This window comes from Zonotrichia albicollis, chromosome 12 (genome assembly GCF_047830755.1).
Source record: "Zonotrichia albicollis isolate bZonAlb1 chromosome 12, bZonAlb1.hap1, whole genome shotgun sequence".
Taxonomy (NCBI): domain Eukaryota; kingdom Metazoa; phylum Chordata; class Aves; order Passeriformes; family Passerellidae; genus Zonotrichia; species Zonotrichia albicollis.
The window spans coordinates 7,811,191-7,835,615 of NC_133830.1; the positions used below are offsets into that span (position 1 = coordinate 7,811,191).

A 24,425-nucleotide genomic window follows, 5' to 3' on the forward strand; every position below is an offset into this window, starting at 1 on the left:
GTTTTTAAAAATTGCATTATGTATACTTAATGCCTAACTGACCTTTTCTGCTATTTCTTAAATCTCTTAAAAATTCATCTAATTTCAAAGCCAGAGTATTAGCCCATTTATATGTAAATTGCCTTTAATTCATGCATTGATTTGAAAGACTAATCCAAAAGATCCTTTACCACAGGTGACCTTTTTGACACTGCACTTCTGGGAAGACTGTAAAGTGGTTTCTTATGACCTCACATCCACCTGTAGCATAAAACATGTGCCTACTTCAGTCTGTATAAATCAATCATAAGAGAGTGGTTTTCAAGCAACATTGAATTATTAACACTGTAACTGTCTTGGTTAGTCATAGTTAAAATAGGTCCTACTTAAACCAATAATCATTTTCTGTTGGCATCCTTGCATACTTTAGATGTTAAACACAGTTAAGGCATTCACTGATTATGCCCCTTAAATAATAAATAATAGTATGATCTAGCTTTTAATGATGATCTCCAAAGATTGTAAATTTCAACAAACATTCAATATTTATTATTTGTCAAAATTTCATTCACCACAAGAGCTCCTACAAGAAATATGCTAAAGCTGACTTCTAAGCCCTTCCCTTTGCAGAGGAGAGTACAAAATTGGAATGATTAACTATTAGGATTTAGAAATAGATGTTTTCATTCATTTGTGCTCCAAAAAGTGACTTTTGATCCGCACCTGCTGCAGATTACATTTCACTGCACAGTGAAGGCTCACCTGGCTTGATGGACAGTCTATTATTTATTATTTTCTCCCCATGACAGGTTTTTACTGGGGAGCTCCATAATAATTCTTCTGAATTACTGCAGGTTTTTATTACTAATACATAATGTTGAAGAAAATAAATGCTGTATTTGCTTCTGATTTCTTTTTGAAATTAAGATTCATTTTTTCAATCAGTTAATGCTTCAGAAGATAAATGGTGCTAAGAGCTAACATTAAAGATCATTGCCTACTTTCATAGTCATCAATAAAACAAGAAATGATTTGATGTTCTGAAAAACCATCTTAGTTCAGAAATTAAGAATTTTTTGGACTAAAGAAACCCAAAATCTACCTTTTTAAATCCATTTAGGCAATGAAGTGTACCAGACAGTGCACGCCTATATTATTATTATACAATAAGTGAAGATTATTTGTGTTGCATGGTTCGTATGAGAAGACATAAAATATTTTACCAGTTATAATAAAGGAATAATCCCTTGCCAAGGTACATACAGTTTTGGAAAAATGCAGTAACTGAAAAAAGTGTGGCGATAATGAGATCCAAATTGGTCTCTGTCTAGAATTATTACACACTTCTCTGTTTTACCAGTATAAATAAATACAAATGGTCTTTTTGGGGGGGACTGCAAAGGCCTGTCTGCTCTTTGACTAAGGAGATTTTTTCAGAAGAATGAGAACAAGGTGACAGAAGTAGTGTTTTATCATTTTCTGTTAACATATACACACAAAAAAACCCCCCAAACTCATATGGCATTGTTTGCAGAAAAAGATAAATTGCTTTCAGAAGAAGAATGCTAAACCCTCTCACTGTTGTGTGCATACAAATACTTGTCTTATACTGTGTGCTAAGGGAATAAAATGAAGAACTATTTTTTTCTGTACATGTTTAATCAGTATTTTTATGAAAGTATAAAGGGGAGTTCAGTGTGACAGGGGAGGTGATACTGCACAAAATATTAGGTTGAATGGCACTTTGTGTGGGTGGGAAAAATTAGCTGGAGCTTCCAGGGTCCACGTTTTTACTCCTGTTGTTGCTAAATGTTTTTCTTCACCACAGAACACAGCAAACATGTCTCTCAGTAGTGCTGCTTTCAAGTAAAGCTTCTGTTGCAGCAAGTAGCATTTAATGGGGTGGGACTTATGACTTTATGGAAGTCAATTCCTGAGAGGTGAATTTATGTACAAACCTGGGAGGATCAGGGAGATTGATAATGATATATTCACAGGGTAGCTGTCAGGAAGAACAGGACTGCAGTACCAGGGATAAATGAGGATCTTGACTCAGCAACATAATACTTCACAGAGTGACAGCGAAAATAAGATGACAGAAAAGATTTATATTGATCAAAAGAAATACTGGCCTTGGGCTAAAGGACCTAAGTGATTAACAAAAAGTGATGCAACTGGCATTCCATGTGTAAGTTTTGACAGGATTCAGTGATCACACCTTGGAAATCCTGTGAATTCATATGTGAGGAGAGGCTTTGATGGCTCTTTTAGTTCTGAAATATTCTTCAACAGGATGCAAACATAAAAAAGGATAAAGGGGCATGTTCAATGTTACCCTCAATGTCAGGAGTTGAGGAAGGGCTGCATTAACCTCTGAGTGCCACAGGGACAGCCCTGTCTGTGAGTGAGTGTGTGCGTGCAGGATGGGCTGATTTACTGCCCAGCAAAGGGATAACAGGACTGGCCTTCATAAAGGATGTTCCAGTTCACCAGGTTTAATGTGCTGTGTTAGTGTGCTTGTGTTTTATGAGAGTTACACGTTTTACAAGGAGAATGGGGCCCCTTTCTGTAAAGACAGAAGATGCCCATTATTCCCTGCTGTGATTTCCATGCCTGGAGTTGCACTATGTTACAGTGATGAGGTATTAATAAAACAGGAAATTAATTTTCCTGTTGGGGGATAGGGGCAATCCCATCCTGCCACATTCCATGGGTGCTAAGTGGCGTGGTGTCTCAGCAGAAATGTCAGCTGCTCAGAGATGGGCTCACTGCTCTGTTTGGACCTCCAGTAAGCAGGGTAGGGCTCTGTGCTCCCTGTGAACTTGTGAAATACAGGGCTCAGGCCTCGGTGAAACGTTGTCTGACTTGTGCTGTGCCTCAGAGGAGCAGCAGCATTGCAGTAAATAACTGTGTCAAAGACAAGGTTCTGCTGAATCCAGGGAGGGGAGTGAACAATGCCATGGCATAACTGAGCCTGAACTGTGTGTGACAGGGAGGAGGAGGGTGCGGGTAAGGGGTAGAAGGACAAGTGTGTTTGAAGTGGCCTTACCTTTCACAGAGGATACTCTGAAGTGGTGCTCAGGATGTACACATCAGAAAATCCATGCAAAGTGAGATTTGCCTCTAAGCTTCTATTGCACTGGAATTTAGCTCCTTTTAAATGATATTTTTAGGATACTCTGATTGATATGGAGAGCAGCTTAGATTTTTCCATGGAATTTTCAAAGAATGGCTGTTATGCCTTCTAAGGACAGAACTGCACTATTTCCTAAACCAGTTTCTATAGAAGTAAATGAATGGAAACCCTATTGCCTGAAGACATGTCTTGCAGAGGAGAAGTCTCCTGAGATAGTGATGCTCTTTCAAATTCTTTCTAACTCAACCCACTCTATGATTCTGTGACATTTGCATCTTCAGTATCAGTTTTGTTTGCATATCAGGCAGATGGAAATGTGGAATGGAGCTGACCTGCAGCTTCTTGAGTCCTAGTAAAAAATATTATATTTCTGAGGTGAGATAATCAAAAAACATGATGACAGGCTTTGACTATGAAATTTTGTTGAGAAAACCGTTTCATGCTTTTACTGTCCCTGTCCCACTTTTGTTTCCTTTTAGAGTATTTAAGTTGAAAATATTCCTGCTAGGATTCTTTTTCTTCCTGCAGCTTAACAACTTCCAGAGTTTTCCATACTGACTTTGCTTAATCCAGTTCTTAATTTCTTTAGCACATTTATCTTTCTGTTCAAAAGGGATCACAGCTCACGGTAGGATTTCTAGCAATCCTTTACAGACCCTTTGTTAGATGCTGGTTGATGTTCTCGTATTTCTGGTCCTTGCTGCACACAAATATTCAGCAAAGAACGCATGAGATGTTATATTTCCAGCTTACAAGAAACAATCTGAGAACCTTTGTGTCTTGCATTTCTTTTCCAATTTGAATTTTGATACTAGACCAATTGAATTGGGGTTTTTTTTGATGAACTTCAGTTTAGAGCCTCTTTTATTTTTCCTCACAAACTTTTTTTCCATGACAAGTGGATCTGGTTTTTAAGATGTTTAATTTTTTTGCCTCTTGATATAATAGATAATCCAAATACCATGCAATACTGGGAGAACATTTTTAGCCTTCTGCAAATAGCATTTTCTTGTGTGAATTCTGAAAAGCAAATTGTTTTGCTTGTCCAATTTGGTTTGTGTAATATGCAGTTCAACCAAAGGTTAAGGGTCCCTTATTTTTCCTATCTGTTGACTATTTTATAGTTTTGTTATAGTAGCTAGTTTTGGGCTAATTCTCTATATGTGTAGAGCCTTATCCATGAGGCGTATTGTGTCTGATATTAAAATTTATTTCTTCTTCTGGAAATGAAACAAAATGGAATATTTACTTGTTTATACCTCCAGTTGATTATTTCAATATCTTTGTGCTGCAGCATCTCTTTGTCATACTTGTAAGTGGTGTGCTGGTTTTGCTGGAGAAGAAAACCTTATCTAATACAAATAACTTGATCCTATTTCAATCTCAGCCCAAAGGTGTTTAATGTTACCAGGCTGTACGTCTCAGCATTGCATCTTGTTAGGAGATCTGGAGTGTGTTACAAGTGTTAAAGATGTGCTCTGGCTGAGGAATGGTTTAGTCTTGCATTTGGATTAAAGGCAACTGTTGCTATCACAGAGTGAATGAACTTGTTTGGGATTGAGACAAATACCTATGTACCAGCCCCTTTTTCTTTTAGGGTGAACAGAAGTCTGACTCTAAAGGTCAAGGAGTGGATTTCTATTCTGATTTTTGTGTTTTGCTGTTGTTATTTTTTTTCCTGTGTGTGTTATTCACATTTTTCAGTATCAGTTTGTTTTGATAATAAATATCTAATTTCTCCATAATTTTAATATTTTTTCATCCCTCTTGATATGATGGAGGAAAAGACACCTTCTTTTCTGGTTACGCATATTTCCTGAAAAATTAACTTAAAACTCTTTCCCCCCCACCTTAAATAGCAAAGCAGATATCTCCTTAATGGAGTTATTTCTTAGTTTTCTTTTCCTGAAGGCAGAAATATATTTGTTTCCAAATTAAGTTAGAATTACTTAATCAGAAAAATGACTTTTTTGCATGAGCACCCATAATTTGCTATCATTGCTTTATTATTAGTAGTTACAACAAAGCCACAGAAGTCAGTTTGCCAATGGAATGAAAGTTATAGATTCTGATGTTTTTAGTAACGTTAAAGGTAATTAAATCCAGCTTTGCTGTTCTAACAGGAGGTGCAGTTGATCTCGCATGCCTTCATGGCTGGCTGGCACCACGTGCTGCACATTGCTCCTGCCTGCTGCTGCTGCTCCAGCTTCACCTGAGGGACTGTTCAGTTCCTTCCTCTGAGTGCTGGGGGCTCAGAGAAGGCACTGCAGTTCCCCAGGAGCTCAATTGTGCTGATATTCTGGATGTTTGAGCAAGGAACAAAGTTTCAGCAGGTTTGGTCATCACCTCAGTGTTACTCCTGTCAGGGATTGTCCCTGGCTCTGTCTGTGCTGGAACTTGGAGTGGATGTGCACAGGGGCTGCCTGCAGAGCCGCTGAGGCTTCCCCAGGCAGAGAAGGTCATACCTTTGCTTATGTTTAGGGCCAAAAATAGGGAAAGATTACAACACTAGGTATTTTAATCTGTCTACAGATATTATTACTGTTTTGCCTATTGGGTAGGTTAATATATCACTGAGGACTTAATACAGATAACATTTTGTATTCTGTTGTAAATAATGGGTTATGAAAAATGAGAAATACTATAGACTGTAAATAAATAAATGGCACTTTTGGTGAAATATCCTTCTATGGAGTTTCCCTTTGGAAAATTTCTTAGTCTCCCTAAAAATGGCTGTTCTCACATCCTGTTCTGTGGAAAATCTGTTGGTGTGAACTCCTGTGAACTGGTAGAGCCCAGCATGGTGATAATAAACCAGTTTAAATCTTTAGTGTGTTAACTAACAATTGCATATTCTAACATCCCACTGATTGACTTTCTCCAGAGTCAGCCTGATTGCACTGTGATTCTGTGAAGGTCAGGACCTTGGTTTAGAAGGATCATAGAACTTGCTGTTCTCTTCAAATAGTGAACAAGAATAAACCCACTAGATCAAGCAAATACTTGACATTTTTCTTCCTGAGCTAGAGGACTCTCATCAAAAAACACATCTGCCTTCATACAGTCTGAAGCATAGGAAGGCTCTCTTCATATTGATTATGGGTTTTCTCTCTCTTGTTACTGATTGCAGAATTTGTTCCTTGAGGAAAAGAAAATCATAAACTTCCCATGTTATTTATTGCCTGAACATCTAGGCTTCTCAGAATTTTCCCTTCCAGAGGATTCTTCAGAGCACTTTTAGAAATAAATAGCTCATCACTTTGGTAGTCTTCTTGAAGTAAGTGTTATGTAAATAATGGCCCAGGTTTTATTGGCTTCAAAAGAACAGCAACAGCAAAAGGAAAATTCAATGTCCTCACTTTGCAAATACAATTTTTAAACAAAATTATTTCCAAGACCTGTGATTTATTTATTTGGGAATCAGTGAACTTTGGATCAAACAGAAAATTATTTCCCCTTCATCTCTTCTTACCTCCTGTCTAAAAAAGCTGTTCCTTTCCCCCCTCCTGATGATTTTTAGATGATTTTATATGTATACCTATATATATATATATATATATATTCCACTCAATTTAAACAAAGACCAGAGCCACTCATAATGCTGCCTAGGGAAATTTTATCAGCATCAGGATAACATTAAGAGGACGAATCAAGCAATTAATTTATTTCAAGGTAAGATCAGCGTATCTGACTAGATATTATATTACTATGTGTAGCAAAATTTCAAAGTTAATTTAGATTATGTGAAGTAAAGTCATCCTTTTTCAAATGCATGAGAAGAGATGATTAAATTCCAGATTCCAGTGTAAATTAGCTTCTAAACATAGAGGTTTGCAGCTTGAATTGAATCAAGGAGTGTTTCAGAGGTTCAGAGTGTTAACTATTTGCTGATAGCTTTGCTCAATTCATTTCTAGAAAGGATATCTCACTGGGCTTGTCCAATTCTCAGTATATAATGGATTAATGGCTTGGAACTTTATCTATAATTCCTTGGTTTTATGTTTAAACACTTCATAAACTCTTGATATCCTTTTTTCCCTCTTGAGTTCATTAAGAAAATACCATAAAGCAAAGCTAGCCCTTTCTATTCTTTGTATTTAATTATTTAGAAAATGCATGGTGATATCAATATTCTAAACCACTGTAATGTAATAATTTAAGGACTTTGGGAAAAGTAAAAACAAAACTCAGTTTTTTGTTGAGTCTTCTCTGTTAAGAAGAGCTGTAATGAGCAAATTCATCAAATGCCTGATGGGTAGAGTGGTTACTATTATAAAGCTTAGAAAGCCAATACGCCTTTTCTGCTCAGCTTTTACAAACCGGGATGTGACCAAACCGGGTGACCATGCAAAAAGCAGCATCTTGAATACAGAGCACTGGTTTTATTCTCTGCTCATTTCATTAACTCTTTTAACACAAAACCTGACTCTAAAATGCATAATTTGCATTCCTGTGCAAAGGTTTAATCATTGAGTATAAAGAAACATTTTGAAGCACTTTTGACGCTTCATATTTTCATGTTCCTTTTGTTACTGTTTCTTACCTCTTCCCCTAAAGGAAACAAAGTAAAAACAACCAACAACCAAAAAATCCAGCAACCTCCCCCTGCAAAACAGCACGCTCCCCAGAACCCCCAAACCAATAAAAACCCCAACACCCACAGGGAGCTTTGCTCAATGTATACAATTGATGTTTCCAGCATCAACAAGCCCTGCCACTGTGGAAGCAATTCTCCTTTGAATGTCCAGCTCTTGGTGCTTAACTACAGCTGATTGAAGTCAAGGAGACAAAGGGCAAAGTGTGGTTTCTCAACATTTCCAGAAGCATAAACTCTTGCAAGGAAATATTTTTTGGCTTGGTAATGCCAAGTGTGAGATACTCAGTGGCTTCTCTCATCTTAGTTTTCAATTCTGGAATTTATACTTCAGCAAAGGACCCATATTATTAACAAACAATAATAATAGCATTGAGAAAAAGGAATCAAGATGGGTTTGTTTTGCTTAGTTCCAAATGTATTTAGACAAATTCTCTGTACAGAGATCTGCATATCACCAAATAATTTTTGCTCTTTGCTGAAAAGCAGTGTAGCTTTTTTTCTGCTTCTTGAGATTCTGAACTGCTGGGAAGCAATGTGAATAATTGATACCTTTTATTACTCATTGCTCATTGCTTTTGCATAAAGAACAAAAAATGTCCTTTATAGTTTGCTCTCCTGTGTACTAAACTGGCTTTAGGCATGGAGAAATTAGCAGCTATAGAGACTACTATTTCTGAAGAGGTTTTCTGTTTTGTGACTAGCTTGATGGACTTGCACTTTTAATTAACAAATCAACAAGCTCTAATGTGCTAGCAGTAGAGCTTAGGTCAAACATAATCAGCCAAACCCGTTCTAATGAGTGAAATGACTCTAGGGATTAATCTGATGATGCAAAATGAAAGGGTTAGGAAAAGAGCGGCTATTCCACTTCCTTGGATGATACATGTTTTCCTTCCAAAATATTTTAGCAACACTTAGATTTTGGATGTTACACACTCCTGTGCTGGGAGCTAGTCAATATTTGAGGTTTATGTGCTGCTCCTATTTGTTGTCAAATGAAGTATAAAATAGAGCATTGCAATTGTGTTAAAACGTATTAACACTAATTCTGGTTCTAGCTAAATTCATCCGAAAGGAACAAGGAATTAATTTTACAGGTCAGCTTGAGATGTTCTCACTGGTGTGTACTAGAAGCTGGTTTAGAGAAGGTTTTGCAGGCTGCTGTCATGGTATTTTTAATACATTTTAACTTTCCTTTGGCACAAAGATACTCTAATGCTAGTAGGCTTTGTATTTTCATGTAAATTGTAGGATAAATGTGAAGCTCTGTAGCCTTGCAAGGAGGATAAGGAACAGGATGTCATATCTAAATTCTGTCTCCAGCTTTTTCACTGTTAAGACATTTGCCATGTTACTTATCCTTTTGTGCCTTGTTCAATAAAAAAGGGATAATGATGCTAGCTTAATATTGTAAAGTGTTTTCAGGATGAGAAGAACTTGCAGTGTGGCAGCATTGCTTTTCTCAGTGTGTTACTGGTGAACTTCAGTTCTAAAAACCACTTTGATCCTTTGGGAGAAGACGTTCTCAAGTCTGTCCCCTGCATGTAAGATTTGGGGAATGAAGGTGCTTTGGATGCATTAATGAGAACCCTATTTAAAAATCGCTGCTACAACAAGAACTGAGGGTGATCTCTCACTGTATTGCAGTGAATTAGTGACTGTTCTGGGGGTTTTTTTGTGATTGTTTTGGGTTTTGTTGTTTTTTACCTATTTTTGGGGTTTTTTTGTTTCTTTGGTTGGGGATTTTTTTGTGTGTGTTTTGGGGGTTTTTTTTGTGCTTGTGTTTAGTGCCTACAGAAAAACTGTATTGGACTCAAGTAAAAGAATAGAAAGAATAGAAAGAAAAAGAATTCAGGAATAAACCATTTTGCAGAACAGTTCAGTCTTGTTTTTCCCCACTGTATGTCTTTGTAGAATGATGAAATAAAGCACATGTACTTAGCTATGATGCATTAGAAATAAGACACATGCACAAAAGGAAAATGAACAAACTCAATACAGCATAAGCACAATGTTTTCCTTATCACAAAATGAATTTTTTTATGTCATATGCTTTCCCAGTTCATTCTTGTCATGGGAACACAATGCTGTTATCAACACAGCATTCCCTAGCTTGCTTTCCAGAACATCTCAAGTTCATTATTCTCTGTTAAGATATTTAGGAGCTAAATTGAGCAATGCCATTTCATTACAAAATATAATGATTGGAAAGAGGACAAATGGTTGTATCCTGAATCTTGTTTATCAGTTAATTCTTTATTATAGTACAGCAGCAATTGCATATGCAAAATGGAATTCTAATTACATTCTGCATAGCAGTGTAGTAGTTTTATCAATGCTATTTAGTTGCATAATGCACAGAGCACAAACTATGGTACAGCAATATAAATAATTAGTTTAATTTGCTATTAATGAATCTACAAAATGAAATTATATTAGTATTTTCAGAACAAGTGGTTAATTACAAACATGGTTTGCATATTACCCTCTGTTGCTGTTGGATGTATTTTTTGACATTGGTTGCAATTATTTTGTGGAGAATTTCTCATAGTGGGATGTGCCAGGAGGTTTGTGCCAAGCTGTCTAAATTTTGGCCCAGACATTTCCCTTTAGGCTCCTGCACTAAGCTGATAGTGAAGGTATGCTGGGGGTTTGAGTAGTTTTGGTAATGGGCAAATAGAAGAAAGTGGAGGAGACATGATGGGAAGTTGCTTTTTCTCACGTACCACGGGCATGGTTTCATCTGCCTTCTAGCTATAAAACAGATTAGGTCTGAAAATGTGATTTATCAAAGATCATTCATGCTTTGTCTTTTCTGCAAAGAATTTTGCTGTCAAAAGGTCATGGTGTTTTTGACGGCAGCAGTTTACTCATGTGGGCTGTGTTTTATGGCTGCTTTTGCAGGAGGAGCAAAATGTAAGTGGGCCCTGAAAACACAGCTGGCAAACATAGCCTGAGGTGTAATTACCCAGTCACTGTGTGGTTTTTAGGAAAAGAAGCTAGGGGGTAGTTAAATACACCTGGAAGACTGGCTCCAGAAAGCTCCCTCCTCCAGTTCAATCAATATCTTATTACATAATAAACCATGATAGAGAGGTGGGAATTATGCATTCATGGCTGAGGCTTTGTCCTGCAAAGGTTGCTGGAATCAGATAATCAATATAATTGTTATTGCCAGATGTTATCTTGTTAGGGGAAAGTAGCACTGATTACATCTCCTTTGTGGACAAGGTAATACTTATTGCTAACTGTGGGGAAAAATTATTAAGTTTTTAAAGCTGAAGTTAAGTTATGTTGACTGTCATTTGAAAATAAGTGTTTGAATGTGTTTTTGTCTGCCTTTGAGCAGGCATTCCTTTCACTCTAATCTCAAAATTCCTATTGTTGTCCTGTTTTTATTAAACTTGCTGGCATTCTGTGTTGATCATTATCTTTAATAAACTCCAGTAAGGCTGAAAGAGCAACAAGCATATTTCCTTTTCATCTTTTAGCTCTAAGTGGTTCAGTATCTTAATTTTTTAAAACTACATTGTGCTGACAATAAGCTTCTAATCTAAATAACTGTTTGCTCAAAGGAGCTGAGCACCTAAATTATCCAGCTGCTTGCACATCTGTCTCTTCATTGATACCTGAACATGAGCTGCCTGAAGGTAGATGGTACATATCTGGGCTGCCTGCATTTCTCCCTCCCCTGTTGTCTCTGCACTGAACAGTGGCATCCTATCAAACTTTCAGTCTCCACCTCTCCTGGCCTTCAATTGTCTGTTTCTGTGCTAGGGCTGCTTCTAGGGATAGAGGAATTTTAGTATTTACCACAGTTGTTTGAGGTATTTATCTCTGCAGGTCTCTTTTGATAGCTAAGAAAAAAGGGTATAGAAAAAACAACATAACCTGTTAGTGGAACTAAGAGAACAATTCTGTGTGCATCAGCTTCAACTCAAGGGACAAGCCTGACTTGCCTTGGGTCCTGTTCCCTGTTTTTCAGCTATTTGAAAATACCATCACTTCTTTTCTGGTCTGAGGCTGTTCCTTAGCTTTGTTTTCTACCAAGTGATGTTTTTGGCTGGTGATTTCAAAAATAATTCAACAGTTATCTGAAATGTTGTACTTTAAACTGCTGCAGGCTATTAGCTAGCTGCTCTATAAATGTTTTGCTTAGAGTAATATGTGTCCTGCCCATGCCCAGGATGCCTCACATCTTCCATCAAGAGGAATATGCAGCAGCACTGGAATGAGCCCATGTTCTCAATGCTTCTTTCTTCAGCATCACTCATCATTTTGCTTCTGACACTGGCCCTCTCTCAATGGAGTCAGCAAGGCATGGCATCAGACATTTTAATTATTTGTCTGTATTACTTGCTCCTTGATCACTCTGTTTTTCATCTTAAAGAAGAGTTTCAGTAGCCTGGGGATTTCAGTTTCCTCGCATGAGAAGTATGAATTTGAGGGGGAGGTGAGTAAGATGCTGAAACCTCTGTCCCTGCTTTTCTCTTGATTCTTACAGACTCTTCCATGTCATTGTGCTGAAGTTGTACTTCACTTGATTCAGGATTTTGTTCTCATAACTGAAATTTCTTTGGTTTTCCACTCTGCTTTTTCTACTCTAATAAGCAGAATGAGGATTGTTGCTGTTGAAACATGTACACTTTTTGTTAAGCCAAGTGAACCTGCAAATCTTTTTGGTCAGATTTGAAAAGTCAGACATTAAGGGCAATCACAGAAAGGATACTGACTGGTCAACAGCAAGTTTATTCAATTCAGTGCCACAGTTAGACTTATTAGGCTTCATGTCTGCTTCTCTGGAAACAGAACTGCAATTTCTTTTTATCTGCTGTGGCTGCAGACTCAGTACATGCATTAACCAGGGCAAATGGTCTGTAGCTAGTTTGGAAATTTAATCTAAAACAAATCTGGAGATTTATCCTTCTTCCTGGTTTATCAGTCTTGTTTCCTGCTGTGTTCACTGTTCTTGGCTTCCCTTCCCAGCTGGGACAGATTGCTGCTGCCCTGGGAAGGTTGGATGAAAGCTGAGCCAGTTTGTGTTGCACCACTGCCTGCAGTTGGTGCTCATGGGCATTCCTGCTCCAAGTCCCTGGGAATTCCCTGGCATTCATATCCATGCCTCTGTTTGATGGGTAGGCTCTTGCTTCCAGTATAATTTCTCCAGCCAGGATCTTGCCTTTTTTTTTTTTTTTTTTTGTTTTTCCTAGATCACTTCTTCTGAGACTTGTGCTTCTCTTTGGGAACATCAAGCTGTCTGTTTTTCCCAATCTAAACAGTCTATATGCAGAAGCACAACATGTCTTCATCCTCCAGGGTGGCTGTTCTCATGTCACAGGTCAATCCCCTGCTGCCTGGTAGTTTTCCCAGTGTAAGTTGCTTTTCCTACATGCCAAAGTTCTGTAGTCAAATTGGTAAAATCAGATCTTTCCCAAAGCAAGTTAGATTTTTCTCTTTTTTTATTGTTGGTATTTTTGCTTCCAGAAGAGCAGGTTTCTTTATGTTGCATCATTTTCCTAATTTCCAAGCAGATTGTAGTGTAGGGTAAAATTTTCACCTGCACTTTGATGAACAAATGATAAAATCTCTACACAGCCCCACTGTGTGCAGAGGGCCTGTGTCACTATGTGAGAGAAGCTTTGTTCATTTTTAACTGAGGTATTAACTGCTTAGGCCCAGACTTGTTGCACAATATTGATTTTTAACTTTGCAAAAAAGAGATCAGTTTGTATTTAAGAAAAAGGAATTGGGAAGTGCTGCATCAGAGCTGTGGAACCACAGGAGAAAGATTAATATTAGCTGCATCTGACTACTTGTTATTCTATCTCAGCATTTCATTAACATTGTAAGATTGTTTTGCACTTGGTTTCCCAGGGAATATGAAGCTTAATGTTGAAAGACATCTAGTCTGGCAGTTCTGCCCTCTGGAGGGCTTAGAAAGGGCTTTTCAGAGGACCTGCCCCTTTCAGGGCCTCTCTTGTTGGTCCTGTGCTAATTACTCATACAAAACTTGATTTTCCTTCAGCAGACATCAAAGGAAACTTTGCTAATTTATTTTTGAGGATTTGTCCTGGAAATAGAGATGACCACTTTGAAAGTAAGAGCTTTTTCAATTTCATCAAAGCAGTCCTGCGTAAGGTCATCCTGAAAAAATGAGTCTTTCAATTAGAAATATGAAATGGACATATCAATTATCAATATTAAACATTTATTAACAGAAGTATTCCATATTGAAATAGTCTGATATTTCTTTGTGGGTTGCTCAGTAGATTTGTGAGATTTAACTTCAATTCCAGATAATGGATTTGACATTATAATGAGGATAATAGTAATTACTGGAAGTATATGTTCTGGAATTCTTTAAAATCTTTTAACTTGTACTTTGTTTTTCAAAGTATTTTACCCTACAGGTTAAAATGCAGCATCCATAAAGTTCTCTGAAAATGCCATAGAGTATTCTATTGCATTTTCAAAAAATCTCAAAAATATGCAGAATTTGTGAAATACAGACAGGGTAACATACTTGTTCTAATATTCCTATTTGCTGATATTGTTGATGTTTGTGCCCTCACTCCTTATGCTGAGTCCATAATTTATCTTTGCATTAGTGCAACTTTTGCATTTCACTGTGAGTACAGTGGCCAAGTTTTTTGTGTTGCCAAAGCCTGCTAACATTGGTAGCACTTTTATATTTCTGAAGACAATGAACTGGATGATGCAGTAGGTAATCCAGTTCAGTTGGGGGCTGAGCAGAATCATAACTCTGAACTAATTTAGAAGTAAAACCACTTTCTGAAATCTGAGTATCTCTTTTCTCTGTTAAATGGAAGGTTTATAAAATTTAATTCACAATGTACTTTAACAACTGTGTTCTTAACTCATTATCTCAGAAGAATGAGGGAAGTTGAAGAAATCCATTTTATTTGGCAACACATGTAGCCCAATTTGCAAAATACTAGTATAAGGATCTTCAACTTGCATAATTTAATTTGTTTGGAAAAACAAATTTGTATCTGAATTCTTTGAAAGTATAGCAAGGACTTCCTGTTGTGCACTGATTTGGTACTTGGGGGTGGTGAGTTTTGAACCAACACTGTGGATCCTTTGTGTTCCTTTCACCTGTTACTGTAGACAAGGTGGTGGCATTTTTAGTTTTCTTCTCAAACAATAATCAAGGTAGAGAGCTTCCTGTGTCAGGAGTTTATAACAGAAATTCTTCATCATGTATGTAAATTCTGAATCCTTTAAAGAATCTCAGGTGTGAAAACACTGCAGTCACTGCAGTCCCTCTCCTGCATTTGTCTCCCTTGGTGGAAGCAATGGATCGGCTCTGAGCAGCTCATCTTGAACTTCAGTCCACAGGCAGAGGAGTGAGGGCTTGTGCTTTGTGGCAACCTGGGGTCAGCTTGTAGCTCCTTATTCCCAGCAGTTAAATTTCATACATAGTCAAGCAAATTATGTTGGAGAGCTTCCTAAAATTACTGTCCAGTATAAGCAGTTTCACTTGAAAATGTTTATATACAAGAGTGAGCTGTGTTTACTATGTAAGTAATGGCAATTTTAAAATAAATTGGCTATTTGTGTTTTTGATTATTGTTGCTTGCACTAGGCAGCATCAAGCAATTTGTGTTTCAGGTGCTGTCTTATAAAGTACATACTTTCAGGTAGTATTCTATGATAGTCATCAATTGACCATGACCCTCCAAGTTTATAAAATAAAAATCTTTCTGTCTGAAAAGCAGTAACTTTTTCAGCTCAGGAAGTTGGATTTGAATGTCTGAGCAGGTACAGGCTTTAAAGCACTTGACAATGACTAAAGAATTCAGATTTGACATGCTATTTGTAATTACTGATACGTGAAAACACACAGCAAGGGGAGCAAACTGGAAGAATTGGAAGTTTGTGCAGAATTGCAGGAGCTTGTTCTGGTTGGTGGAGGTTGGTGGTGGGGCAGTCTCCTGGCTGGAGTGCTGAAATGTGGATCCAGCATTAAGAGACTGGATTTGCATGCAGGGAGCTCTGCTTTGAAAGAGGAGATGAGTCCATGGAGAGCTCTTTGGGTAAAGATCATTAAGTAAAATGATCATCAGGAAAAATCTTTCTCCCTTACAGCATTCTAGTTTGAATACTAAGGACTGGAAATACTTGGCATCAGTTTCCTAAGAACCTTTTGTCTCAACCCCTTTGAGACTGGCAAACTTTAAGGGGAGTATATAAATATATTATGAAGTATTTGCATATAATATTGAGCAACCTGCATACTAAAATTTAGAAAACTAATGTAAGGTGTTCCTTCCTTGTTATTGCTAAAGAAAGGGCAAGAAAGAGTAAAATCATAGAGATGTGTAAAAGCAGATTGCATTCCAAGAAGGAAAGATGAGAAAATCTAGTTTTTTTTGTCTGTGTTTTTTTATTCACAGATCAGTGGTGCCAGGAGGATCATAAAGTGACAAATATGCATTGGTATTACTGGGAAATCTCCTTGTCCTTTGTGAGCAAAGGACACAATTTCCACAGGGACCTTCTTCCTATTTTGAGGCATCCAGAGGCTAATTGGAATCAAAAATAAGTTTTGCCTCATGATGAAAGATCACAGGGTTGATAAGGTCTACCACAGTTTTCTAGGCATGGAATAAGCTGGGTTTGATTGCTTAATACTTTCACTTTTTGGCCAGACTTAAAAAAAGAAAATTTAAAATTGTAGGACTAAACCTCCTACTGTCCTTGTGACTTTTTTGAAATGTTCAGTATCCAGTAATTCTAATGAATGTTTATACAGATCTTTTTCAAAAAAACACATGAAGATGATCTATACTCTGGAATGCAACAAGCTGGAAATAAAATAGATTTTTAACATGTTCCTTAGTAATGAGATACACTTGCTTTATCAAAATAAACAAAGCAGAAGAATAGAGGCATGTCTGGTCTTTAAAAGAAATCATAGGCCTGCCTGATAATCAAGAACTGTTCAAGAGCAATTCATCCTTGGGAAATGATTACCTCTGTCATCCACCCAAGGTCAGTGACACGTTCAGTTAACAGCTACATCAAAGGCAGAAGCATAAATTAAAAGAATTCCCTGACTCCAAGTCAGTTTGAGCATAAAATCTAAAATACCCTGCAGTTTGTAGGGTCTCCCTTAGCCTTTTCAGGTTTTGCATTAGCTTTTATTGTATTTTCTGTGCTATTTTTTATTGTTGATAATTCTTTACCAAATTGCTTCCAGAAGAGCCCAGGAAAATCAAATCTTGGTTGTGCTCTGGTACTGCCAGGATGCTGCAGACAGTAGACAATTCTCTTGGTGCACACAGTCATTATGTTGGTGAGCCTGGAAATAATCCTGCTAAAATGAATTTGACTACTAATAGTTGTCACTAAGTAAAAGAGGAAATTTCTGTCCTCAAAAGCAGAACATTTCCAGTGCTGGGGGCATGGGGGCATGCACATGCCCTGGCACTCAGACTACACAAGTAGTGCTGTCACAGCCAATATTTATATATGCATGAGGGTGGTTATTTTATTTGTGTCAAACACAGACATTTTAAAAGTTAAAATATAATTTTAAAGGATTTAAATTATGCTGTCTCATTTTGTGCCCTACTGCCCCAACAGTCAACCAGAATCCCTTATCACTTCTTTCCCTGCAGCTTGATTTAAAGGTTATAAATAATTCTTCTCAATAGGTTTTGCTTTGGAGTCCAACTTTTGAACTTTAATATACACCACTATACTATATTGTTACATTGGCACACAGTTGACTGAGAGTAGGTAATATGATTATAAAGCTGTTTGCTCTTGCCTACTTTAATAAAAAAAAGAAAAATAACAACAGAAAATGTGACTTAAATAGGCCTGAATGGTGTTAGGGCAAGATGATTCTGTTACCACATGAGAAACCTTGTTTGGTGTCACATGGGAGTAGTGGGGATGCTCTGTAGCCTCTGAAGGAAAATAAGCTGTGGTGTTTAAAGGTTTGTGTTCCTTTCCACTTCTCTCTGTGAACCCCCTGTCTATCTGCTGCAGGGATGGTCTGAGGCAGAGATCACCTTGCTTCTTCTGCCTGGATGCCATGCAGTGACTCTGGAGACTTGTTTGAGAACTTAATGTAGGGAGAGTTGATTGCACAATACTGGCAGGGGCTTCTTCCTAGGTATAGACCCTTCCACTTTATGTAGCACGACTTGTGGGGAGTAAGGTTTTAGGTTTATTTCTTCTTTGCTTTGACTTTACAAATAGCTGTTTTTAGAAGTTTCTTGTACTTTATGAAGAAGGTTTTATTTATTTTTTAAATTACAATGGCTGTGGTGCAGGAACAGGAAGGAAATGTAGCTCTGTTAATCAAAGCTGTCAGCTCTTGTTACTGGAGCACTCTTTGTATCAATTTTTAAAGTGTTTAATAAAACATAGGGACCGTTTCTCCACTTTCTAGTCTGTAGTCATCTGACTACACTGAAGTCAAAGGAAGGCACTTTCCATGTGCAGTGCAGTAATGAGAAGAGAATGATAGATTCTTTGCTGCTGAAGATTTCAGCATCTGGTAAGCAGTTTCTTTTTCTAGGTTGGAAAAGAAAGCAGCAGTAGGTAGTGGCCTCTGTTTAAAACTCTTGATGCACTGTTGGCAGCTTTTCCTGGCTAGCTCTCATATACTGGTTATCTTCCATATGAATTTTGGGTCAAATTCTAAGTAAATTTAGTTCTGAAAATCAAATACAGCTCTAATTCATTTTGCTTGTGGAAGGACTGAGAGGATAATTTCATCTCTTGGTCTTATTACATATTCTGATTTTGCAATTTCATCCATGTGTATTAAAAACAACTCAGAGTACATGTTTTTTCATGAGGCCCAGAAAAGCAGTGCCATCCTTTCCGAAGACTCTGAAGTCTGTATTGTGTGCTAAGTGCATCAGTAGTTCTGCGGGGTTTCCAGGCTGCAATCATTCCTGAGGCAGACTTTGGCAGCCACATAATTAAGATAGGACAGAGTGCATGAGTTTAGCTCTGGAAACAAGGAAGAATTTTACACTGAATTGAGGTGGAAATTATGAGGGTGCATCTCAGTCAGCTCAGGCTATCCAGCTGCTATAACTACAGGAGGGAAAGGAGCTCTGCACTTCTTGCTGATAGAAAATAAAACTTGTTTTACTATGATTCTATAAGAAAAGACATTGAGTAAAGGCATCTCTGTAAAAGTTAATGCTGAAAACTTTGCAAAAGGAAATAGAAAAGTGTTTACAAGAACCATTTAAAAACTTACCAGAATGTAAAATAGTTGCAGGTCTGACAGTAGTGTGCTGACCTTTTAATTTTTTTCTTCCTTCTTGTCCCATTTATAAGATTTTCATTGTATTTTACAGCTGCAGCCTTCAGAACAAATTCTGGCAAGAGTATTCAGTGTCAGGCTTTCCCACCCCTCCAAAAAATCTGTTCTCCCAGAGGCCCCAGCCCTGTTGTTGATGGGCTCAGCCCTGGCCAGGGGTGGATCCATCCTGGAGCTGCAGGAATTGGCTCCACTGGACATGGGGGAAGCTTCTGGCAGCTCCTCACAGAATCCACCCTTGTGGCCCCCTGCTACCAAAACCTGGCCACACAAACCCAACACAGTCACCATGAGGATGAGGGGTTTCCTCAGGACAGAAAAAAACCAACTGTTATGAATTCTTGTTTCCCATACAGAGAGATGCCTTGAACACTCTATAATTAAATTTTTATATGTGAGAGAGATTGTCAACATCATCCTATATGGTTCTTTGATGTGCCCCAAAAATACTGCAGCAGAAGGTATTAAAGAATAAATCATGTGCATAGCCCCCCCCAGCACAGTTTGTCTCTTTACTCTTAACCAGTTTGTGTCAGGGTGAATTTCCTCCTTCCCTGGGCTTATCCCTTATGAATTCCCCATGGGTTTTCTGTTTGTTTCACGGGTATATTAGTACCTTCTTGCTCAGCGTTCATTATCGCATCATTTCATCATTTCAGGGGGAAAAGTAAAGCAGTAATAATCTTGTGTCAATGTCCTCTACACAGTGGAAGCAAACCTCCTTTACCCTTTGAATGCAAAGAAATGCTTTGAACAGTGGTTGTGTTTTAGTATCACTGAGCTGGTAATTGTGTGAAAAACATTAGGTCCAAGTCTTTAAGTATCAGCTGTTGCCAGTCCCTAGAGAATTTGCTGTGACCTGTGAGTGTATCAGATGTAAGAAAATCCAGAAATGTGTGCATCTCAGTGCACATGACCTCCCCTACCCACGCAACTGCATTAAAAATTAAAGGGCCATTTCTTTTCAGTGCTGCTGTGGTTGGTCTGTGTTCCCCTCACACTAGGATATTAAGATCAATGATTTCCCCTCTTTCTCACTGAAAAATCCTAAACTCCACTTCTGGATTCAGGGCTTAGGTTGAATATATTTAAATTTTAAAATTTGAATAATTAGAATTTTATCTTCTCTCTTAAAGAACCTTGTACCTCTAATTTTTAGGTAATGGAGAAATGTAAATTAAACAGAGCTCACTCTTTAGTCTTTCTTACTGATTTTTGTTTTTGCCTTTTCATGGATAAGATCAAGGCTCCAGCCTTGCCTAAAGGGCTGCTAATCTATTTGCTCTTGATCTTTTAAACCTCTTTCCAAGAGGCCACAATTCTGACTCTAAGGTTTCTGGGTTGCTCTTTTCTTTGCTTTTCAATCCCTAAAGACTACAGGGCCTCCTGCTACGGCAGTTATTTTCATGTTCTTTCCTGCAGTAAAAAGTGTGTTGCATTTTAACGAGACTTCTGTTTTTACACAAATGAAGAGGGGCCCTGAGCAGAGGTACTTGTACAACACTGTAACCATTAAAATGGTTCTCTTTCTCTTCAGGCAAAGTGGGATGCGATAAATAAGGTCCTTTCTTGTCCTGACTCTGGAATTATTAGAGTGGGAGGCTGATAAAGTATAGCTGTAAATTCTGAAGGCGTGTGGGCTTTGTGGGGGGGTGTGTGTGTTTGTGTTGGGACTCTGCTGTTTCACCTGCTCAATGTGGGCAAAGCTTTTTCCTGGCTCTGAGATACCTGGCTTTGTATGTTTTCTCTTGATTTAGCTTTGCTCAGTTCAAGCTAAACCATTTTGGAATAAGGGACTGCAGAGACAAAAAGCCAAATATTTGTTTACTTTTTGCAAATGAAAATATTGTGCTAAGTTTACAGTAAATTTAAACCTTAGTTTTGTACCTGATTGCAAATAGAAACATATGTGTGATTAGTGACAACCAGCCTTCCAACTGTCATCCTAAACTCCTTAAGTTATATTTTGGAAGTAAATGAAAATCACTCTTTTTCTGCTTGTGATGGCAGACATTTTTGGCACTTAGAAAAGAGGCTGCATACCAAGTTTTTAAAAATGTACAGAGATAATGTTGATTAATGTGGGTTATTATGTAAGTACTGGACCAGAATTCATAACAGAATTAAAGGTGTAATAGAAATTAAACTTACATTTAATTTTAATTACAGATTACCTCATTTACTCAGTCCCCTACCGCAGTGCTCAATGATCATTATCGTGACACAAAAAGCACCACAATATTTGTGAGCCTGCAATGTGCAGCAGTAAAATTCCTTAAAGGAACTAATTCCTAGTTTGGAGGGGCTGGCACTCGTGTAGTCACCTTAGAGTGCCTTCCACTGTCCCTGGACAAAGCCATACCACTTTCCCAAATGAATTAATGTTGGAATTGGGTATTTCAGATAATCCTAACTTATTTGTTAAAAATTACTCTTGCTGAAAGATCCTGACCTGGGTAATTTGTTCAAATAATAAGGTATCCTTAAGTGAAATCTTTTTTCTGAGCTCATATCTTTTAATAGTTGTCATTTTCCATCAATAGAAGCTTTTATACCTTTTTGTTTCTAAATTGCTAAGCTCTGTGTGGCTTGTAGCTACTTTTGTTCTCAAGACACTCCTCAAGCTTCCCTTCAACAAGAGAGATAGATGGATTTCTGTGCCCTTTGGCAGAGTATGTTTTCTAATTGATTTATTGTTTTTGTGTTGCTTGAATATTCTCCAATGTATCTGCCTGATTAAAAAAATTATAAGTTCTTGCATGAGGCCTTATTCCAGCTCTGGCTGCACTGGTGCCAAGTGCAGAAAGTAATTTAGGATCCATTTGTGTGCTTGGGACTTGGCTGTGTGCATGTCCAGTGATGAGGCTGAACCTTTGCTGAAAAGTCTCTGACACTGATCTCAGTGACTCCAGAACTCTTCTAAACTCCTGATTCTCAGTGTATGCTCTTGATATGCAAACATGGCAACAGATACCTGATAACTTGATGTTTAGCACAGCCTCTGCTTCTCTTTGCTCAGATTTCTCAGTCCAATTATTTTCTTGCTCAACATTTGTGTTCTACTCTACATCAGAGCATTCTTCAGTCTATTATACAAAAGCCTTATCTGCAATGATTTTAATTTCCTTTTAAATACCAGTAATGATGCTAGTATGGAATTAAATGCCAAATTCTGCAGTGTTTGTCTAATCTCAGATTATTCTAATTTACAGTTATTTATTAGTGTCTATTATTGATTAAAAAATAGTGTCTTATGTATGTCTTGTTGAATCGTTGTAGTTCTTAATGAAAATGTCCTGTGCTGTTTTTATTTGAAAATGCGCCCTTTTGAAGGCTACCCTAATATTGAGGATGTACCCTTTTTTATCAGTCAAGCTTTCTAATACATTTCAAGAAAAAAAAGGTGAATTCTACGTAGCTAACTTTATTTTCCATACATCCACCTCATATGGCATTAATTTTGCCTTATTTTACTTGCTTATTAATAAAGTCATACATTAACAATTCCAGTATTTTGCCTGACTTGCCCAGTTTATGGATATTGGCTTTGCTTGTTTGTTTTTTTAAAGCTTTTTTTTAAAGCAATGTAATCTCTTTGTGACACTCTTTTTGCTGCTTGGCTAGCTGTCTCAAAGTTTTGGGATGCAAATTATTCAGATCTATTTCATTTCAGCAACTGTTAATTAACTTTCTCTAATAATTGTTGTAGAAAGCACTCACCCTGCAATGGCATCATCTCACTTTTTCCTGAAAACCAGTACTTAGTGAATGCTTTTGTCTTTTTTCTGTATTATTATGTCTGTTAATACTTCTGCCACAAACCATGCATATATACAGCACAGTTATAAATTCAGTGTTCTTAGTGAAATCACTTAGTGTCCTCTGCTGCCCATTTTTAAATATTTTTTTTTACTTAATCAGTTATGCAACTGCTTAGTCCCGACTTATATGCATTGCTGGCAATGGCTTTACTTTCTTTTCTTCATTATGTGCCTTTCACTAATGATCTAAATCATGCTGGTTATTTATTTTTTTTTTTAATATTACCTAATTTCTGTTTGAGTTAGGACTATCAATGAACTTGGAACTTGTTCTTAAACAGTGCCCAACTTTATACAACCCAAATCACTTTTTCTCTGTGGGCTTCTATAGTGAACAATTCAAAAGTTTTTTTAATTCCATTTTCCATAACTGCAGAGTTCATTGAAAGTTGGCTTAGTTTGCTGTCACTTCACTTTGTTTGTTCTTTTGTATGGGGAGTTTTATTTTGTGCACCTTGATCTTACAGTTTTGAAGAAGGGGGAAGCAAAGGCAAGAGGGTGATGTGTTCTAAGTGTTCTTCCAAGAACTAAGCCATCACATTAATTTGTTTTTTTTAGTCTAGGATTGGTAGATCAATCTGGAAGTCTACAAATTTATTTGTAAGAGGACACATCTGTTAGATGAAGTGTTCAAGTGCTCTCATCTGGAATAGAGATTTTGAGGTAGAAGTTGATAGATTGAACACTGAAACAATACCGTCCACAGATTGTGAGTTTAAGCTTGGTAAACACAATCATTCTATTATCCTCCCTCCTCACTTGAATATTTGCTGAGAAAAAACAGTTCCTTAATCATCTGGATACAAAAGGACATTTGAGGATAGCAAGTTTTTGGATTTAGAACATTTTTTGATTTTTGTTTTCTCCAGTTGATACCTGCAAAAGCAAAAATTGTGCTTCGGTTTGGCTTTGCTCTTGTATGTGAACACTTGTCTCCTATAAAGCAGCATAAAATGTGCTCACTGTAACAGTAAAAAAGTATATGAACTGCTGAAAGTTAATCAGATGACACAGAAAATTAACTTGTATCATCTTAGGGTTATCTTTGGTTTCAGAAATCACTCTTTGCCCTGAGTAGGTGGTTCAGATAAACTGTTCAAATAGACAATGAGCTAATGGAATAAATTAGGAGGGGATTAATAGTAGATGTACTTTATTCATCAGAGAAATGTCAGAGTACTGTATATGCACCACTTAAGAAATACATTTTCCAGTTTCCATATTATTTAATATTATTTTGATATGAAATAATGGGATTAATGAAATAATAGGAGGGGTCTTGAGTGGATTAGGCATATCCATTTATTTTTTTCCTCTTTTTATTCCTCTTCAAGTTTGGCTAACTTGATTTTATTCAAGTCAGTTAAATATGGGTCAAATACGAGGCTCGTATCTGGGAGATCCATACCACTGACTGGTGAAATGGGCATATAGGCTATAAATTCTTTCAAAGAATAAAATATATTATGGAAAATTTACATAAATTAACTTTCTCTAAGTGAAGGGGCACTAAACAACTGCAGGGAAGGCTGGACCTACAATATTTGTGTGATAAGTACCATTTGTGAGAAGATC

The 24,425-nt window shown here is 37.3% G+C and overlaps 1 protein-coding gene across 5 annotated transcripts in view; it reads left to right on the top strand.

Moving 5' to 3' along the window:
* Positions 1–24,425, top strand: part of FHIT (fragile histidine triad diadenosine triphosphatase) — a 512,539-nt gene that overhangs the window by 82,555 nt on the left and 405,559 nt on the right. The window contains exon 1 of one of the 5 annotated variants that reach the window (XM_074550485.1): positions 20,497–20,518. The exons of the other annotated variants lie outside the window; for them this stretch is intronic. The gene's annotated coding sequence lies outside the window, so the exon portion shown is untranslated. Of the gene's footprint in view, positions 1–20,496; positions 20,519–24,425 lie in introns of those variants that run through there. 5 annotated transcript variants of the gene reach the window in all.